This window comes from Neoarius graeffei, chromosome 16, assembly GCF_027579695.1.
Source record: "Neoarius graeffei isolate fNeoGra1 chromosome 16, fNeoGra1.pri, whole genome shotgun sequence".
NCBI lineage: Eukaryota > Metazoa > Chordata > Actinopteri > Siluriformes > Ariidae > Neoarius > Neoarius graeffei.
Window position 1 is genome coordinate 27070782 of NC_083584.1, and position 22094 is coordinate 27092875.

The following is a 22094-nucleotide window of genomic DNA, read 5'->3' on the forward strand; positions in this document are numbered from 1 at the left end:
TATCTTCGCTTGTATAATATGACAGTAAGCAGTGAATCTGACCAACAATCTCCTGTGACACGTGACCCAGCAAACACATGGAACCAACCCAAACATGACATCTTGCCACTCTGTAGCTACGGTACACAGGTTGCACGCAGCACCAACTCATCCAGTATGCTGTGTTTTTTTTTTCTGTAACCCTTCAGGCTGTTGAGGAACTTCTCCCACGTGATCAGCATCGAAGCTGTGATCTCGCCTCGTATTTTTAGCAACGAAGTAGCACCTCTCGGAGCTCACAGCTCTCACACTCAGCATGGAGGAGAGATTCCCGTTGCATGTGCAGTGGAAACACTCCACAGCAAATGTGTGCTGCAGGAGGAAGAGGAGGAAGCGACGAACATTTACTGATTACTGTGTACTCAGCACCTGCTGTACGCCACACTTTTTTTTTTTTAACCATGAGTGCAGGTGTTTCTGATTTGGTGATTAATTACATCAGCGGTGGACTGGGAGCATCGAAAAGGTCGCAGTGCACCACGGGACCAACGTGTCCATTCAGTTTCTGAAAGTGATCCAAAGGTATTGCGCAATACAAAGTCCAGATATTGAAGTGCACTCATTTTCAAGACAAAGTCTTACACAACCGCATGGTCATTGGTTCGCCAAATCTGCTTGCTACACCCCATGTTATGAAGTGTCATCTGGATAGTGATTAGCACCAGGAGGTCTGGAGGAGTACAGAACAAGATGGAGACTACAATTTTCCCTCATCCCTGCAAGATGTGTGTGTGTTCTCTCAATGTCTTGTCATTACAGCACAGTCTCCCATCTACGAACCTACCGTCCCTCTTACACCTAATAAAAAACTCCACCCTGAAACACGTTTATATCAATATGTCCAAGATGTTGGCTGGTGGTTGAGTTTGTTGGTTAGTGCTGTATTGTCATTATTCTCATGAAAAATTAGTGATTGTGTGACATTACAAGGTGATACCTCCAGAAAAAAAATTCGGTGATTAAACCAGAAGAGTTTATATAAATTATAGTATCAACCCTGAATCCGAACCACTTCTCATTCTCTCTAGCCGCTTTATCCTGTTCTACAGGGTCGCAGGCAAGCTGGAGCCTATCCCAGCTGACTACGGGTGAAAGGCGGGGTACACCCTGGACAAGTCGCCAGGTCATCACAGGGCTGACACATAGACACAGACAACCATTCACACCTACGGTCAATTTAAAGTCACCAGTTAACCTAACCTGCATGTCTTTGGACTGTGGGGGAAACCAGAGCACCCGGAGGAAACCCATGCGGACACGGGGAGAACATGCAAACTCCATACAGAAAGGCCTTCGCCGGCCACGGGGCTCGAACCCGGACCTTCTTGCTGTGAGGCAACAGCGCTAACCACTACACCACCGGCTGCCCCTCGGAACTGCTTATGTTATGGAAATTTTGTTATTCAAATCATGAATATTAATGAGCCTTGGGGTCTGCTTATGAATATTTAACAGTGATTCCACGAGATCGTGCTGTACATGAGCTGACAGCTATAAGCCATGTACGATGAGATTGACTGGAATAACTGTTTTATTCTATCCACATTCACTGGATTTTGAGAAACAGAGCATTTTCATCTCATCTCATCTCATTATCTCTAGCCGCTTTATCCTGTTCTACAGGGTCGCAGGCAAGCTGGAGCCTATCCCAGCTGACTACGGGCGAAAGGCGGGGTACACCCTGGACAAGTCGCCAGGTCATCACAGGGCTGACACATAGACACAGACAACCATTCACACTCACATTCACACCTACGGTCAATTTAGAGTCACCAGTTAACCTAGCCTGCATGTCTTTGGACTGTGGGGGAAACCGGAGCACCCGGAGGAAACCCACGCGGCCACGGGGAGAACATGCAAACTCCGCACAGAAAGGCCCTCGCCGGCCACGGGGCTCGAACCCGGACCTTCTTGCTGTGAGGCAACAGTGCTAACCACTACACCACCGTGCCGCCCCACAGAGCATTTTTATTTAGATTTTTTTTTGCAAATTCGATAAATAAAATCTTTACACAAAATGTCCGACAACATAATTTCCGCTTAGAATGTAAACAAACCGGCGAAGTGACAGTAGCAATTTGTGAAAAATGCTATAATAATAATTCTTGAAAAAAAAAACATACGTTCTTACCATCAAATACTTTCATTCCATATTTTTTGCTTTTTTTAATTTTGGGGGGTTTTGGGGTCTTTCAAGTAGAGTTTTCATTTCATCCTCGGTTGGATCAGTAATACGCACCACCATTCTGTTTTTCTCTCCTCACGGTATATGAGCTGATATTCCAGTAGTAGAGTAGCCAATCAGAGTGCGCGATTGCTCATATCCAGTGAGTGTGGATAGAATAACAACTGATAGTAGGTGAAGAGTTGAAAGGAAACGAAAGTAAGTAGTCTATTTATTTTTTTTAAAAATAGATAGGCAGGGTTTTCAGAATACAAATCAGGGGAGATGTGTTTCACAGACACATGAAGATGGTGGAATATAATATATAATAAGACAGCGCCTGTATAAAAACCAAACCGAATAAACAGCATCTCACTTAAACTAATTATAAAAGACAGCGAGAGAAAACCTGGGCAAATAAGCCAATGACAGATTACATTAATATATGAAAGTGGGGGCGAGAGAAAGAGAGAGAGAGAGAGAGAGAGAGAGAGAGAGAGAGAAAATAAGGAGGATTGATGTTTGCTGCCTTGGTCATGAAGCGCTCTGTATCCTTTCATGCATCTTAATAATTTTATTACAGACGTGTTTCTTGCACCACCTCAGTTACACCATGAAATACTGAGCTCTCCCATCTGATACCCTCTCAAAACTGCAATCATGGGAATAAACACTACTCTCCTGTCTCTTTCTGTACAAATGAGCCCCTACTAAGATTTTTCTGGACATAAGGGTGGTTATATCAGGGGCAGTCCAGATTTAAACAAGCCATCTGGGATTCTTCTCCATCAAGAACCATGAGATGGTGCCATTTCTAAATGTACCTACAAGTGTAGATTGGAAGTGGTCCATTTGTCACCTGCCTTCTCAGTCACAGTGACAGCAGTTTGTCCGACACGTTCGCCAAGGCTGTTATGTTGGAAACATGCAGCAGAAAACAACCAACGAAGAAAACAGGAGAAGAAATCTACAGTCTACGGCACCTCATCTAGGTCCAAAGCGTGAGTCTTGCCATTATTCCACTCCGATAGGTGATGAAATGTGTGCTTTGAATAGCAAACTACATCCAGCTGTGCCAATAAAGCTCAGGCAGGGCAGGGGGCCAACGCGGGAGTGAGGGATACTGAGATGGTTAGATAAAGTGTGCGATGGAGGACGGCAGTCAGTGAGTTATGTACGGCTGGAGACAGGGCTCGTGAGGAATGATGAAAGACAGAACATTTAAAATGTGAATCCAATACTAGTAATGGATTTTCAGGTCTGCATCCTCTCATTTTCTGTCCTTCCTCAAACAACATCTCTTCGTACTTCCCACTAATTTGTCATTACTTCTCCACAGGTATGTCCTCCTCTCCAAAGCTGTCATTAATTACAGACTATCATATACAGGAACACAGGGGACATCATACATAGAGGACAAATTCAAGAAAAAAATAAAACACCAGCGGTTCTGTTATTCTGCAGGCATTTTGCGGGTATAGTTTCGGCTCCCAGGAGAGATATCAAACTGGAGAATTTTGTTGGTGGAGAGAATGCACTAGGAAGGGGGAGATGGAAAATCCATCCATCCATCCATTATCTGTAACTGCTTATGTTGTGCAGGGTCGCAGGCAAGCTGGAGCCTATCCCAGCTGAATATGGGCGAGAGGCGGGGTAAAAAACTTCCATTTTTCATGCGAAATATACATCGTGGATCCGAGTGACATATTTAAATAGTATTGGCTGGCTTTTTTGGTGGTATATCAGATATATTCCATACAGCTAGCATGGTATTGAACAAGTTGAAGACGGGTTCAATATCATGCTAGCTGAATGGAATATATCTGATATACCACAAAAACACCAGCCAATATTATTATTATTTATTATTATACATTCACACGGGCGGCACGGTGGTGTAGTGGTTAGCGCTGTTGCCTCACAGCAAGAAGGTCCGGGTTCGAGCCCCGTGGCCGGCGAGGGCCTTTCTGTGCGGAGTTTGCATGTTCTCCCCGTGTCCGCGTGGGTTTCCTCCGGGTGTTCCGGTTTCCCCCACAGTCCAAAGACATGCAGGTTAGGTTAACTGGTGACTCTAAATTGACCGTAGGTGTGAATGTGAGTGTGAATGGTTGTCTGTGTCTATGTGTCAGCCCTGTGATGACCTGGCGACTTGTCCAGGGTGTACCCCGCCTTTCGCCTGTAGTCAGCTGGGATAGGCTCCAGCTTGCCTGTGACCCTGTAGAAGGATAAAGCGGCTAGAGATAATGAGATGAGATACATTCACACTCTCTTCATATCAGCATTCTCGAAGGCCAACGCTAGCTTATCCGCGACTCGGCACTGTCAGCACAGCAGTGAAGTCACCTTCCAGCTGGTGTAGCGTTCATCAGTAGTGTTAGCGAATGCCAATAAAGCAGTGCTATAAAGCAATGCAAGTAGCACAGGCTAACAACTGAGAAACTAAGATTTCTGTCTCCAGACTCTTCTTTCGCACATGCTCGCCACAGTATTTTTCATTTTCCAATGTAATTTACTTAGTTACTTTTAAAATCAGCATTAACAGCTACACACAATGGAGCGACCTGGCAGCCCAAATTATCTCGAAATCTTCTGTTTTTAACAAAGCAAATCTGGCAGCCATGTTTGTTTACACATGGTCATAGTCACTCGCTAGCATCGAAGTTTTACCCAGGCCATAAGTGCTCACCAAACGGTTTGATCTGATGGGAGTGGTCTCTTCCAGGATGACCCCGCCCCCACACACAGGCCACAAGTGCTCATTGAATGGTTTGATGAGGATGAAAGTTATATAACTCGTGTCTTCACAGTCACTATGGATTAAGTTTAAGTGAATCAAGAAATGTCTGTTCTTAAATATTAAATGTTTCGTGAACTTAGCATTGGTATATTATTGGTACAATCTAGATCTACTCCAACAGTCGACAGATAAAACAAAGCTCCACAAGGATTTGGTTTCCTTATTTCAGTTTTCTTTTCTGGATCATTCTTTTGGTGTGTGGCAATAATATTGATTACACTATAAAGGCACTGTATATCCTCTCAGCTGTAAATTAGCTGTTGGGAAGCATTTAGAGATTATATGTGAAGCAAGAGAGGCAAATTTCACTTTAAATATTTCAGCACTGTATAAAGATACCGCACTGCTGGAGTGTCTAATCACTGCAGCACAAAGATCCTGAGATACCATCTGAATAGCAAAAGCTTTGTGAATATCTTGGCAAAATGTCCAAAGTCTGGCCATCGACAGAACAAAAAGACATTTCAACGACCGTGTAAGAGAAACTTACTGTTGTGCAACAATGCAGAACTACTCACAATCCTTTATATTATGTTTTTACTGCTAATCAATGATCTAGGAACATATCTATACCTTCACCTTCATGAAGAACGCACTGATCTGGGCTTTTAAGTAGCACAACACAAAAGTGTTCATTCTACTGTTAGAAAATCATGAGTTCAATTAGCTGTGATTAGGTTCCCAGTGAACCGGTTCTCTCTCCCTACATCCTGGCACTTGGGAGAACAGACTCGGGCATGCAGAGAGAACTGTGACAGCGTTTTAATAATTCAAACTCAGTACTCAGTTACACAGGAGCGAATCCTGGGACGAAACGCTCATGACATATGAGTCACAGAAAGGATTTAGTATAGTCTGAAACTCCATCCCGGCTAATTAAATCCTGTTGCGGTGACCAGCCTGAGAAAGCATGTATGTGAGTATAGGAGTAGGCGATACGACAAATTATTATACATACAGGACACTTTTTTGATGGAATAAAAACATGTATTCTATTCCCTTCTAGCGGGTTTCATTCATTTGGTTTGATAGCATGCGATATTGTTAGCATATCGCTTATCCTACGTGTATTACATCACTCTACCCAATGGAGAATGAGCGTGCAATATTGTTACAATATTGCATGGTTGTCAAGATAACACGACATCACATGTCGGAGTCGTAAAACTTCCGTCCTAGTGAACAACTGTGACAATTTGTAAACAAACATGGCTGCTAGGTTTGCTTTGTTAAAAACAGAAGATTTTGAGAGAATTTTGGCTGTCAGGTTGCTCCATTGTTGATTTTAAAAGTAACTAATTACACAGGGAAATGAATACTTAAAGCTAGACGGCCTTTCAATTTCATAAAATCGGTGAAATTTAGTTCCCTCTGAAATTTGGTCATTGTGATATATGTTTATTTCTGTAATACAGTATCTCACAAAATATCAGACCATTCTGTAACTGGGAAGTTATTTAATTTGAGGAGATTCCCGACCAAATAATGTGCATGAAATAGCTCGCTTCGCGCAGTCAAGCAGACAGAGGAAGTCCGTGTGCGCATGCACAGGTTTACCTTCTTCTTCTTTTGGGTTTTACGGCAGCTGGCATCCACAGTGTTGCATTACTGTCATCTACAAGTTTACCTTTGACCGTGCACTGACAGTTACATCATTCTGTCGCTAAACGAACAGCTGATCACACCGAGGTGCTCGCTGACCGCTGATATTTATTAGTTTGGTCCTGCGTTTCCTTTCCTTCACAACATAACGTCTTTTCTTCTCACTTTCCGTTACTGTAGTTGGTCTTTCACGTTTCATTCGCACACTCCATTTTTCTCTCCTGTTTCAAATTTGTATCCCACAATGCCTTGCACGAACGGGGAAAGCCCACCACGTGATGCATGACGCAGTATCTTGAATTGGGTCATGGTGAAGCAGGAAAAAATAGTGGAGAATTTAGGGCCATATGGCTCTAAATTCATTAATTGTTCTATTAAAAAAAACTAATAAATTTGGAAGTCTGTGATTCAAATTCAGTAGCTTTCGGCCCACTAAACAAAAATAATTGGGTGTCGGGAAAATTCTTTTTATGACCTACACTTAAAAATCTGAAAGGCAGTCTAGCTTTAAGTATGAGTGAAAAATACTGTAGTGAGCATGCGTGGAGGAAGAGTCTGGAGACAGAAATCTTAGTTTCTCGGTTGTTAGCCTGTGCTAGTAGCTCTCGGTAGCGCTGGCTTGACTGCGCTAGAGTTGGCCTTCACTAACACTATTGATGAACACCAGCTGGACTGCCACGCTCACAGCACCAATTCGTGGGTAAGCTACAGTCGCATTGGCTTTCAAGAATGCTCATATGAAGAGTGTGTATATATATATATATATATATATATATATATATATATATATATATATATATATATATACACACACACACACACTCTATTACATATATATAATACAATATAGAATACTGGCTGGCTTTTTTCATGGTCTGTCAGATATATTCCATTCAGCTAGCATGATATTGAACTTGTCTTCAAATGGAATGGACTCTGATATAGCACTCAAGGCTAGCCAATATGATTTAAATAGATCATGATTTTCAAAGGCATATAGGTCTATAGTCTACAATGTACTGTACAATATATATCACAGTATGTAGGGTTGGAACATTTCCAAGCAATACAGTAGTGTTACATAAAAAAAAAACCTGCTACATACTACTTTTACATGTATTATTTACAGAACAGAAATATTTAATGCTGGAAAATCTTACATTTTCCAATTTTAAAAATTAAGTAAAAGGAGGAGAGATCTAGGATATATGGGGAAAAGAAGGCATGGAGACATGGAGTTGCCAGGTAGAAGGAAAAGAGGAAGACCAAAGATGAGATTTATGGATGTGGTAAAGGAGAACATGAGGACGGTTGGTGCTACAGAAAAAGATATAGAGGACAGGAAGAGATGGAGGGATATTATCCGCTGTGGTGGCCCCTAATGGGAACAGCCAAAAGAAGAAGAAAAATAAAAATGAAGTACAACATTTAACATTGCACCAGCTGCATCAATCATGGCATGAAGGTCAGAGAAGCAGCCTTGGGCCCAAAGGGTTGCCAGTTCGAGTCCTGGGAGCAGGCAGGAAAAATGTGAGGAGAGTTGAGTGAATGAACAGCACTTCCCCTCCCTCTGTATCATGACTGAAGTGCCCTTGAGCAAGGCACCTAACTCTTAACTGCTCCCCGGGTACTGTAGCATAGCTGCCCATTGCTCTGGGTATGTGTGTGTGCTCATTGCTCACTTGTGTGTTCACTGCTTCAGATGGGTTAAATGCAGAGGAGGAATTTTGCTGTGTTTGAGTGTACATGTGACAAAAATAAAGGCTGCTTCTTCTTCATCCAGTCAGATATCCACAATATCTAATATACTGTATTGTGACATAATTTTTAACAATATTGAAATGATATCGTTATATCACCAAGCTCTAATGGAGCACAAATCACGTTCTAGCTTGTGTTCCACTCAAGAGCACCACTGCAACCGCCTGCTCGCAGTTTTTCTTTATCAACATTCTGCATTTCTGTATCTGTTTGAGGAACACTGACCAGGACAACCTACAAGACTTGGTCCAGAGTTGGTTAGAAATAAATTTAAAAACCTATATATGCTATATATGCTCCGACTCACTCCAGTTGGTCTGAACCAGATCCAAGAAATTAGCATGAGGATATGTTTTGATGGAGACGACAAAGCAGTTCTGTAAATGGCTCTGAAGAAGGCCGTGTACCAAATGCCGGATGTGTAAATGTAGTTTTTCTGAGCCACCCACTGACTCTGATTGTTGACTATTCGCTAAGTCTGAATCTGTTGACTGGGACCAACCAGCATAGGATCAGCCTGATTGTTAATGGAGGCTATATTAGGAGGAAATGTTGTAGTGGTATAATATGACCCTGAGATTAGCCAGGCAACATGTTTTGAAATCCAAGTGTGTCGATTTAGGCATGCAGTTTGTCTTGCTCTTGTATTTATGGTAAGAGGAACATGGTGGACATTTAATTTCTAGCTGAACTGTACCTTTAAAGAGGTGTATATGTTGGTTCAGCTACTTGGTCAGTAGCATTTAAGCCTCTAAATATGAGCACCTGCTGTATTTGTAACTTGATACGATGCAGGGAACACGCACTGACTCACTCGGTGTGCTGTGATGTCACATTTTTTTGCTTTGATTACACTATGGGTTTGTCTGTAGTACTCACAGTGCATGCACGCACATGTGCACGCGCGCACACACACACACACACACACACACACTCACACACCCAGCTTTTACTGCCAACGCATTCTAAAAATACCCGTCTCAAGAGCCCTCACTAGTCTGTGTGTGTGGGTGTGTGTGTAGTGTAGTGTGTGTATGTGAGAATGTACAAGGCTGAATCACTCGATCACAGAGAGACTCTGCTGATCTCTGTATTCTATGTCATGTCTGCAGTGGGTCAGAGAGAGAGAGAGATTAAAGATAAAGGGAACGAAAGCCAATGCAAGACAAGTGCACAGTTGTAAAAAAAATGTTGAAAAAGTATTTTGACAATACAGATTTGCATTTTGGGCGGCACGGTGGTGTAGTGGTTAGTGCTGTCGCCTCACAGCAAGAAGGTCCGGGTTCGAGCCCCGTGGCCGGCGAGGGCCTTTCTGTGCGGAGTTTGCATGTTCTCCCCGTGTCCACGTGGGTTTCCTCCGAGTGCTCCGGTTTCTCCCACAGTCCAAAGACATGCAGGTTAGGTTAACTGGTGGCTCTAAATTGACCGTAGGTGTGAGTGTGAATGGTTGTCTGTGTCTATGTGTCAGCCCTGTGATGACCTGGCGACTTGTCCAGGGTGTACCCCGCCTTTCGCCCATAGTCAGCTGGGATAGGCTCCAGCTTGCCTGCGACCCTGTAGAACAGGATAAAGCAGCTAGAGATAATGAGATGAGATTTGCATTTTGTAAGGAATACACGAGACTGGTTGTGCCACTTCAGTGACTAATTCTCGAGGATGATAGCAAACACTGTACCTCGGGCTATATTTAGAGTCGGTGACTTAAGTCCGAAAGTTACTTCAGTGTTTACGGCAGGAAAGTTCCTTGTGTTCAGATTCGTGCTTACGTCGGATTACTGGGTGTGCCATTTAGGTTAAGAAAACCACCTGCATTTTCAAGTCAAACAGCATTTGCAATTTGAGTTTCAGGTTGAAATTATCTTCTTTATGAAACAAAACAAAAAAGGTAACTCACTTCCTTGAGCAGTTGGGGGTTAGGTGCCTTGCCCAGGGGCACTTCAGCCATTCCTGCTAGTCCAAGGAATCGAACCTGCAACCTTTTGGTTCCAAAACTGCTTCCCTAGCCATTAGGTCATGGCTTCCCCTAATGTTAATACATCTGTTCTAATAATACCTTCATGAGAGCACCACTAGTTCATGTTGCTTTTCTTAAATCAACAGAAATCTATTTTTTTTAATACAAATTGCATCATCATCAGTAACCATTAAATCATGTTCAGGATCATAATGGATCTGCCAATTCCATAAATAGTAGCTATGAGTTGGGAATACACATGGGATCAGATGCCAATCCATCACAGGGCATGTCCATGCAGTCACATGCTCATTCACACCTCATCATCATGACGAAAGGATTTCTCAAACTCTCCTGACTCTTGCTCACCATTCATCTCTATCTTCCATCAAGGTTGGCAAGTCTGCAACTAAGCACCCAGCATCATCTGTTACCTGATCAACGCATGTCTTCTTAGGGCGACCAACTGGTTTTTGGCCATGTTAGGGTCTCCATAGAAGGACATCACTAACAACCTCATCTTTGCTACGCCATGAATGACCAGCTAGGTGACGTCTTCATTCTCAGAGAACACAGGTTATTCTTGGAAGGTTTCCATAGAGCTCTTCAACTGTAGGGTGTGTTCACCAGTCAACATTTAAGATGTCGCTTAGCATTCCCATCATGGTATGTCCCATCTAGAGCTTTTTCTAGTTGGCGGGTCAGAGCCCATGATGTTGAGCCATACAGCAGCACAGATTCAACAGTAGATCCAAAGAACTCCCGTTTCAGGTGTTTAGGGAGATTCGACTTCCAAATACTGTCTAGTTTTTTTCAGAGCAGTCCAAGCTTTGACTTTTTGTATCTCCATATCTTTTTCAGAGGATTATATATTACTGCCCAGATACACATCATTATCATCAGCAGGATTGATTTTGCTATTATCCATAGATTTCATTGCTCCAATTGTACATTCACACCGAAAGGTAACTTTGAGTCACCAATCCAAACTAGGAAGGAAGGTCGGAGGGAAGAGGAAAGTTTTAGGAAGGTTGGAGGGAACAGGAGAATCCAAAGGAAAAGAGCATTTTGTACATCAATTCCATGTATTAAAAATCCTGTCCATTCCTTCTGATGTATACAGACAGCAGACGACAGGAACAGAAGAGACCACAGACTGTGTAATGGGCAGAGGGAGAGAAAGTCGGTGAAAGAGTGACAGAGAGAGCAGTTAAGGTTTTTTTCCACTCAACAGAAGGCACTAAAGTCAATCAACTGTCAGTAACCGTCAATCAGCAAACCCCATCAGTCTTAGTCAGGGAAGCCTTGAGCGATTGGCAGCATGTCAGGGAGACTGTGGGCGAGAAAGTCATTCACACAGTCCCACGCTGGCCATGTTCACACCGCCTTTTCCTTCACTCAACAGCATACGGCGTCTGGAGCACGTTTTTCTTTCCCGTTTAGCTTTGTTTAAAAAAAAATAAACCTCTCCTCTTGCCAGAGCTTTGCTGAATTCTTTCCCTAACTCACTAAGACAAGGAATCTCCCTGAATCCATCTTTTATTCCATTCTCTCTGCAGCTATTTCCTGCTAGATCTTACATAACCACTTACTGGTCCATGTCTAAGGTTCAGTCAAAACAGTCCAGCAAAACAGCCTGGAATAATTAGCGTGTATATATTCACAACATTAACTTGACAAAGTCCAGGTACAGGAATGGTATGATGGTATGTCCTACTGCAAATACCAAATGTTTTATGCACAGGGAGCCATTTGAGACCTGCTAAAGGGTGTACTATAGTCCATAATGGATACAGAAGGAGCATCTGATGGATACCGGGTAACTCGTGTTGAATTCAAGTAACCCAATTATGGGACAGCACTTTACATTTTTCCAAATATGAGCACCAGATTCTCTCCTTATGGACAGTCTGATGTATATAGTGAACACTGAATTGGCCAAAAATAACAGAATTTTCAGGTTATAATCTCTGTACTTTCAGACTTATAATTTTCAGGTTATGTTTTCGCCTTGTTACTTGTGAAAATCAGAGATTTTTGCAAGTACGTTGATCTGTCCGTTTGTCTGTTGTTGCTCTAGCGTCGTCATTTCTTGACCAATCTTCACCAAAATGCACAGGACAACTCACTAGGGTCACACAAAGACATCAGTAGTTTTTGGTGGGTCAAGGTCAAAGGTCACCAAGGTCAAATCTTGTAAAAGCACCTAATCAGCTATAACTTCCGTTTCTTTGTGATTTTCGCAAGTATCGTGCTCTGCACGACTTTTCATTTGTTTGTTTGTTTGTCTGTTCCCAATGTAACTCAAAAAGCAGAGAATGGATTTTGATGAAATTTTGAGGAAAGGTGAACGATGGGCCAAGGAATAGTTGATTAGGTTTTAGTGCAAATTCGGATATGTATGTGGATCCAGAGTTTTTTATTTTGATATTGATAATATGTAGCTTGTTAGAGGTATGCATTCTACTGCATGGCCTAATGGTTAGAGAAGCAGCTTTGGGGCTAAAAGGTCACCGGTTTGATTCCCTGGACATGCAGGAATGGCTGAAGTGCCCTTGAGCAAGGCATCTAACCCCCCAACTGCTTCCCAGGCTTCTCTGGGTATGTTGTACGTCGTTCTGGATAAGAGCATCTGCTAAATGTGTGTAATGTAATGTACTTTCAACACAAGATTCTTAACACTGTGACAGGAGTTTTGGAAAGCATACAAACAAAGGTTTTCAGAGCAAGTTATAGTAGTCACAAATGGAAAAAAGTTTGTGAGGTTCACATATTTGGTGTAGGGGTCGAATGCAAAGACGGTATCTGTGTGTATCTGTATAATGCCTCAAATATACCTATCTGTATTCTGACTTAAACTTGGAGTAGCCGTGGCCCAAGCAGTAAGTGTATTTTTAATTAAAGATGAATCCTAGCACCGTGCTCCAGGAAACAGTGGAAAAAAAATCACAGACAGAGAAATGGCAGCGTTGTTTTCTTGGTGTGTGAATTCTGGCTCTGATAATTCCTCAACCTCAGCTACATCACTTGAGTTCATAATTGGTCTAGGGATGTGTGCAGAACTTTTTTTTTTTTTTTAATTCTACTCCCACAGATGTTATGCATGTTTGTGCCTACATGCAACATTTTCTAAAGAATTTCATCACTTCTATTTTTACAAAATATCTGCAAACTAATAGTAATATAAGCCCTGTGATGACCTGGCGACTTGTCCAGGGTGTACCCCGCCTTTCGCCCGTAGTCAGCTGGGATAGGCTCCAGCTTGCCTGCGACCCTGTAGAACAGGATAAAGCGTCTAGAGATAATGAGATGAGATGAGAGATAATAGTAATATAATCTCAGGATGGACAAATGCATACTATACACTCTTAGAAAATAAAGTACCTTATTGTACCTTTTTTATTGGTACAATGGCTTGTCACTGCAGCAGTACCCTCGAAGGTACTGATCTGTACCCTTTATATACTGCTTGGGAGCATGCATATGCCTTTTTGGCCCTAAAAAGGTACAATTAGTTACCTTGAGGTCCAATAATGAGCCCTGCAGGGTACATTAGTGTAGATTGTACCTTGGGGGACAGAACTGGATTCCTACTGTACCCCTATTTCTGACAGTGTATGATCATGTTAATAAATGTGGCCTTTTCATATCTCCGCTGTGATGACACACAGAGTCTCTGAGTTGTTGCAAGCTGTAGCACCATTTTCACAGCTATCTTCCTCTACACTTACATAGTGTGGTACTCATTATCACGATACTGGTCTTTACATTACAATACTGATATTGTATAAGGAATCAATATTCAAATGAGCCCTTGAACACTCCACAATTATTTACTGAGGTCTTCTGACCAGTGGCCGATGTTCCATATACGTTTTCTGGGTAGGATTAGATAAATCATGGCATTGTCACGACCCAAAAAAATGACGAACTCTTTTTGTCAGTCTGTAACCATAATGCATTGGGCTCACCAGTTTGTTTAAATATATTGCACGACATATCAAAACATAACGTAGAGCAATACGAGCCCGTCAATGACGGCGTAGCTCACTCCAACCCCGTCTAGTCCAGAAGGAACGTTCTAAAGTGGGCCACCCAGCGCAATAAATGTTGCAAGCTATATACACTATATACAAGCTATATACACCCTAGGGATACCTACCTATTTGCAAGAAAGAATCCAAAACGGCGAGGAGGTGACCGAGAAGAAGTGATTTTTGTTGAACTGCTCATTAAAGCTTAATTAGTCCATAACTTCATTAATAATTGTAATTAAGCAAATCTGGGTAGAAGTTACATGCACCCTAGGTACCCCTACCTTCATGCCAGAAGGCATCAAAACTGGTGAAGAGTTGAGGGAGAAGAAGCGATTTGTGTGGAAACTGATCATTGGGGCTTAATTACTCCATATCTTCATTATTAATTGCAATTATGCAAATTTGGGCAAAAGCCATATGCACCCCAGGGAGACCTACCTTCCTACCAAAAAGAATAAAAATCAGTGAAGAATTGAAAGAGAAGAAGCGATTTTCATGAAATGTGGACAATGGACGAACAACACATGACGGCAGAAGCTCATCATCTGTCGGCCGGATGAGCCAATAATGCTATTTTTGTTTATATTATGCAGCCCTAGCAATGTATTTATGAACCTGGATACAGACAAATGTATTCAGAAGTTGTTAGAATTTACACGAGAAATGTAGTATTCATGAAAATATAGTTCGGAAAAACATTTCTTTCCTGTGAGAGTACGTGAGTTTGTGTAAATTTACCTATAAAGAGACTCACTATTGTTAACCTTGACTGACTGGCTTCAACTCTTATAATTGCCAACGAGTTACATCAGTGTTATTCGATTACAGTTATATCAATTATGCTGTCGAGTTTAAATAGCTCATTCATTTGAAATGCACACGAATGCAATAAAAATTTGCAAAACTCTGTCATTTCATATTAATACACTGAAAGAAAGCAATCAAAAATAAATCCATTAATTAGGACATACAGTAGACATACAGTAAGACTCGCTATTCTTTTATTTCATGTATAAATGAGATAAATGTAACGTCACTCTGGGTAAAGGCATCTGCCAAATATCATAAATATGTCAATGTAATTTTTTGTCGTCATTTTACATCTGTGAGCTATGAGTTTCTCAGATTCTCTGGCAATATCTAAACCTTTTCTTTCAGGGTTTTTTTTTTCTTTTATAAATACAGGTCATTCATTCCCTGTTGCATCGTAATATCTATTCAAGCAGTTAGAAATGGCTACATTAATAATCTCTAATCAGAAGCCTGGGCTAAAGTAATGGGCCATTGCCTCCTTCAGTGTTGATAACTGTATCTAGTTAAGAAACAAGTGAGAGTGGAAGAGCCCTTGCGGATTCATAGAGGCATATAAATCAGCACCACAAGAGCCACAGTTATTACATTCGCATCAGAGTACCCCTGAAGTATCTCCTCAGCAGTGGAGATAAACTAGAAAGAAAGGGAAAAATGTTTCGATCAACAAGAGATGAAAGGAAAAGGAGACATCTTATGTGCAAAGTTCATTACAGTGAAGAAAGCGAGTGGGATGTCCAAATGAGAGGCATCAATATAAAACTCAGGTCCTCTGCTAAGCTCAAGGCTCCTGCTTGTACGAGTATGTTCTGAATATTCATGGGTTTAAATAGTCCTGTGAGAGCAAGAACGGATCATTCCTGAGTAGCGCTACGGACTACAGAATAATGTATTAAAGACCCCATTAACAACCAGAAGGAAACTCAGCAGAGTGTATACCTCCACTAAGCCACATATTACCAACATCAAAATCAAATCACTTGAACCAAGGATAGCACTAAAGGTGTACAACATCTGCTTGTGTTTACATCACCATGGGCATTTGTTTTGGTTTCTGTCTTGTCTCTACCAATGACCTGGCATTTGTGTGTTACCGGATTGTGCCCATGTGTTGTGTGTTAAGCCCTTACTTAGTTTATCTATGCCTTTTTGAAGAAACAGCCTTTACTTGTACACTCAAAACACAGTGAAATTCATTCTCTGCATTTACTGTAACCCATCTGAAGTAGTGAACACATACATCCATGCCCAGAGCAGTGGGCAACTATGCTACAGTGCCTGGGGAGCAGTTGGGGGTTAGGTGTCTTGCTCAAGGGCACTTCAGCCATGATACAGAGGGAGGGGTAAGTGCTGTTCATTCACTTAACTCCCCTCACAGTTTTCCTGCCAGTCCCAGGAATCAAACCAGGGACCCTCTGAGCCCAAGGCTGCCTCTCTAACCTTCAGGCCGTGGCTGCCTGTTATTGTCTAATTGCAAAGTCTTATCATGCCCCTACCCCTTTTCCACCAAATCAGTTCCAGGGCTGGTTCGGGGCCAGTGCTGGTGCTGGTTCACAACTCGTTCAACTTGCAAGCCAGCTGAGAACCAGTTTGCTTTTCCATAGCTCGCAGTGCTAAGGGAAGCCACGTCATTACGTCGTTGTATACGTCAGTTACGTCGCTACGTTTGCATAAACCTTGGCGCGAATATCGAAGCAAAAACAACACGGAAGAAGCAGCAGCAGCAACAACAACAATAATAATAAATGACTTTGCGTTTGTACAGCTGCTGCTTCTCATCGCTTAAAAATGGCGATTTTTCGCGGTCTTGTTATTGTTGTTGGTCTTAACAACTCCGCCCCCCACTGATGTAAGCGGTTCTTTCCTCTGGCCCAGCAAAGAGCTGGTGCTAGCCTGGAACCGGTTTTTCTGGCCCCAGAGCCAGTTCTTTGTCAGTGGAAACAGAAAACCCGGTTCCAAATTAAGCACTGGCCCCGAACCAGCCCTGGAACTGCTTTGGTGTAAAAGGAGCATGTGTCGTTAGGTCCAGGCCTTGTTTCCTAGTTCTGTGATTTCCTGGTTTTAACCCTTGCTTATTTTCCTGTTTTCTGGTTTATCTCAGTTTAATGCTGTCTGCCCGAGTTTTGGTCTACATTATGGACTTTGGCCACGATATTCGGATTTGCCCTCATAAAAAGTCCACGCACTTGCATCCTGCCTTCAAATCACCATGCACTACCCTGGTGGAAATCATGGTGGATCCCAGGTATGCTAGCTATGAGGCAGGAATATAACCTGGATGGGATGCCAGTTTATCACAAGGCACCACGCGCACACACATTCACACAGAGTCAATACACAGACATTCATGAAACACCAGAGGAAACACACAGGCGCATGGGGGAACAGTGAACCAGGGGATTAAACCAAGGGCCTGGGCGACCTAAGATGGCAAAGCTACCTGCTGCATCACCGTGCCATACCTTCAATCTCATAATTAACTTTTCCACAATGTGCCCTTGGGAAAATTAGCTTATGAGTGTTTTATCTTTTTTTTTTTTTTAAAGTATATATCATAATACAATTTCATAATCACCAGGCACTGATTTGATGCACATGCTATATGATAGGATCATATATCATTTAGTATGTATCATATGATATATCACCATCATATAGCATGTGCATCAAGTCAGTGCCTGGTGATTATGAAATTGTATTACACTATATAGTTGGTTTTTTTGTTTGTTTGTTTGGTTTTTTTTAACAAAGATAAAACACTCATAAACTAATTTTCCCAAGGGCACATTGTGGAGTTTTCTACCACTTATACACTTATACTGATATAATGCTGCAGCTGTAGATGGGGGGATTATATAAGCAGGAGATATTAAAGATCATCACTCAGTGTTGTATGTCTCATCACTAATGGCTAATGGAGACACACCTTGCAATGTCTGGGCATTCTTAAAATCTACTCCTGACCTTCTGTGAGCTTCCACAGATATGAGAGTGGACTGTTAACTGGTTTGTACTGACTTTCATTGCAGTGAGGCAGGAACCGTGCACAAAGGAGCTCTTTCACAGACCAACTGGAAACGAGTCAATCGATTGAAATCCTGAGTATACAGATATCCAGCAAACTACACTCTGCACATATCTGCCTAGCTTTCTGCCTTTTAATAAAAATCACACACACAAAGAAGAGATATTTCCCTTTCCATTGACTCCAAACACATATCGCTAAGCTGAGAGATTTCCTAGTTTGGTACTCGAGAAAATATTGCTTTCAAATTCAGTTCAAACACTTGAAACGCTTTTTGAAGATGCGTGCTTGAAACAACAGCAAATGAAAGCAAATTCATCAAGTCAAAACAGGATCGAGAGATACGAGTGCATCTGAATGACATGGCACACGTATACAGAACTGACCCTGTTCATTAACAAGTAATTTAATGGATAGAGGGACACTCGCTCCTTTAGTCAAGATGTGAACAGCCCCTTTGTGAGAAGAAAACCTTTTCGCTCAGCACTCCGCAAGGCTTTGGTAATTACGCACCAAATGAATAAATTCATAAGCCCTGGCACAGGTAATTAACTCATTGTTTAACAATTAGAGGCAGACAGAGAACGGAAGAACAGAGATAGAAAGAGTAGGAGTGAGAGGTTTAAAAAAAAAGTGATGATAAGTACGGAAAACAGAATGAGTATGCTGGGACTGAGAATTGGAAAAAGTGTTGAGGTGAAAGCCTGTGATTAAAATATCTTTCGATGTCAGTGCTATATTAGTTTTAGTAAGGGTGTGTATTTATGTGAGTGGTTTCTTTGAGAATGAGGGAATAACGGGACAGATTTGGTCACTCGGGTCACCCAGAGCATTTTTTAAAGATTTTCCACTAGGAGACCAACTGGTCCGGGCAATACAATCACATAGCCTGGGCCCGCCCATCCTAAGTGTGACGCAACACGAGGGCCTGTTGCGAACTTAGTCTGGCAAGGCAAGCTATCTCCAGCTCTTCCAAGCTCCCGAAAAATCGGGAGCCAATCAACTTTGAGCATCTCCAACGGCCCTGGGTAGAGGCGTGTTCAAGGCAGTGACGTAGTAGAACTGCAACCGGAAGCCATAGATTGTTTACAGAATCTATGCCGGAAGCGCTTCATTCACTAGAAACATTACGAACATGGAGCAGCGGCAAGCCTTTGACACAGCGGTAGATGCTGTATTGAAAGCATTCAACGGGAAGTTCTCATTGAAAACGGAGCAAAGAGCAGCCCTGGAGGTATTTATCTTCTTCCTGTTACTCAAGCAGTTTCCGTCACATCACATACGTCAGAGGAAAGAGTGATGTGATTGGTTTAAGCTTCGTCACAGCCTTTTCTGGCTTCGACCAGTAGCAAACTGAGGCATTTCAGGGAGGCGGGTCAACCACGCCTTTGGGAAACGGTTGGGCTTAATATCTTTGCCAGACCAAATGCTCGCAGAGCTTTGAAGTCGCGTTAGCCAGACTAACAATCACAGGCCCCAGAGTCCATGCGGCTGCACCGCTGCGGCATATTCTGTGATGCAAAATGGTTCACCAATCACCATACAGACAAACACACTACAGTGACTACACAGCTATCAAGAGCAATTACCAAGCACAAATGTTATGTCCAAGACACTCAAAGTTACACAGTAATGTCATCAGATTCTGACATCAGCCATCTCAGTAACCAAATTTTAGTTTTGTTTTTCTTAACCAACATCTTGTGTGTATATCTTATAACGTAGATCTTCGTTTTTCTTGTTAAATGTATACTTACATGGTATTTGGTTAATTAATTGCAACTGATTGAACCAAATGATAAGACATCTCTCATCTCATCTCATTATCTCTAGCCGCTTTATCCTTCTACAGGGTCGCAGGCAAGCTGGAGCCTATCCCAGCTGACTACGGGCGAAAGGCGGGGTACACCCTGGACAAGTCGCCAGGTCATCGCAGGGCTGACACATAGACACAGACAACCATTCACACTCACATTCACACCTACGCTCAATTTAGAGTCACCAGTTAACCTAACCTGCATGTCTTTGGACTGTGGGGGAAACCGGAGCACCCGGAGGAAACCCACGCGGACACGGGGAGAACATGCAAACTCCACACAGAAAGGCCCTCGCCGGCCCCGGGGCTCCAACCCAGGACCTTCTTGCTGTGAGGCGACAGCGCTAACCACTACACCACCGTGCCGCCCATGATAAGACATAACTTGGTTTAAAATTTGGTCTCCCAGTGAAGCTGGTTTGGCATTGACTAGGAGACCAAATCTGGCCACTGGGAGACCATTTGTTCTCCCAGTAACTATGTTAAAAAATGCTCTGGGGTCACCGGAACTGTCTATGTACCCAGTCGGTTTTGCTGTAAAAGTTACGTAAGCTTTGGCCTGAGAGACAATCCTACAAGAAAACACATCAAGAATTCACAAAAACAGACATTTTCCCTCAATAATATTGATATTCCAGATCTTTCCATTGTCTCTATTCTTTTAACTTGTCTATAATAACCTCACAGCCAGCCTGTATTATCTTGCTAATTCATTAACTTTCCTCAGTATCCATAATTCCCAGTTGCCTAGCAACACTGTTATTAAATAATAATTTTAATTGTAGGAAGTCTTCTCCTAATAATTTACAAAGACTTCTGAGGGAAATCCTGGTATTCCTGAAGATTTTGTCTTGTTTCCACTTCCCATAAAATAACTTAACAGCCATGTTGTTTGTTAGCTAGCTAATCTGATAGGCTTAGCCATTTGCTAACTTGTACTCAGTGTCCACATTTCTCAACTGATCGGCAAAATGTTTAAAACAGTGTCATTTAAGTTTTGCAGATTTCTTTCTGAATAATTTGCTGTCTTCTGTGGGAAATGTTTATATTCCTGATTGTTTTGTCGTCACTGTATCTGCCTTTAAATGGCTGGGGGGGACAACCACAAGATGCTAGCTAGCTAATCAGCCTCAGCTTAGCTTGGTATCATAATTAAACCAAAACATCTCCTCGAAACTTTAACAGTCTGAATGGTGAAAGTATTCATTTTGCCTTTCCATGTCAAAGGAACAACAGAAACAATGGTTGCAGACATTAACATGTACACCATAACACCCAGAAAATACGACCGATTGAATGTTTTAAGAAACAAAACTCAGTTTAAAAACCATTCAAGAGCTGTAGGATTTATAATGACGCGAACAATCTACTAACCTAAATTAGTCATTGTTTTTATCCTTACATTTCATGTGACATCACAGTTTATACGTGCTGTTATTTTGAGGACCAAACAGGGGACTGACTACATCAATGTTATCATGTCAGTGTGTCATTAAGAAGATTAAAATCAATATTTTTAAATATACTGATAATCATCTCATTCTCTCATCATCTCTAGCCGCTTTATCCTTCTACAGGGTCCCAGGCAAGCTGGAGCCTATCCCAGCTGACTACGGGCGAAAGGCGGGGTACACCCTGGACAAGTCGCCAGGTCATCACAGGGCTGACACATAGACACAGACAACCATTCACACTCACATTCACACCTACAGTCAATTTAGAGTCACCAGTTAACCTAACCTGCATGTCTTTGGACTGTGGGGGAAACCAGAGCACCCGGAGGAAACCCACACGGACAACATGCAAACTCCACACAGAAAGGCCCTTGCCGGCCATGGGGCTCGAACCCGGACCTTCTTGCTGTGAGGCGACAGCGCTAACCACTACACCACCGTGCCGCCTACTGATAATCAACTGGCCTAAAAAACATAACTACGTACAACTCCAATAGATCTTCAACAAGCTGCAGTGAAGCGTGACTGTCGCTGTCATACTGCGTCCTCGTTATGTTAGCTAGCTAGCTATGTTACAGGACTACTAGGAATTTTATCTCAGCAGCAAGCATCGTTAACATTGGAGGAAAGTTAGT

At 42.2% G+C, this 22094-nt stretch overlaps 1 protein-coding gene across 3 annotated transcripts in view; it reads right to left on the minus strand.

Moving 5' to 3' along the window:
• atxn1a (ataxin 1a) overlaps window positions 1–22094 on the minus strand; it is a 244077-nt gene that overhangs the window by 135977 nt on the left and 86006 nt on the right. The window lies entirely within an intron of this gene.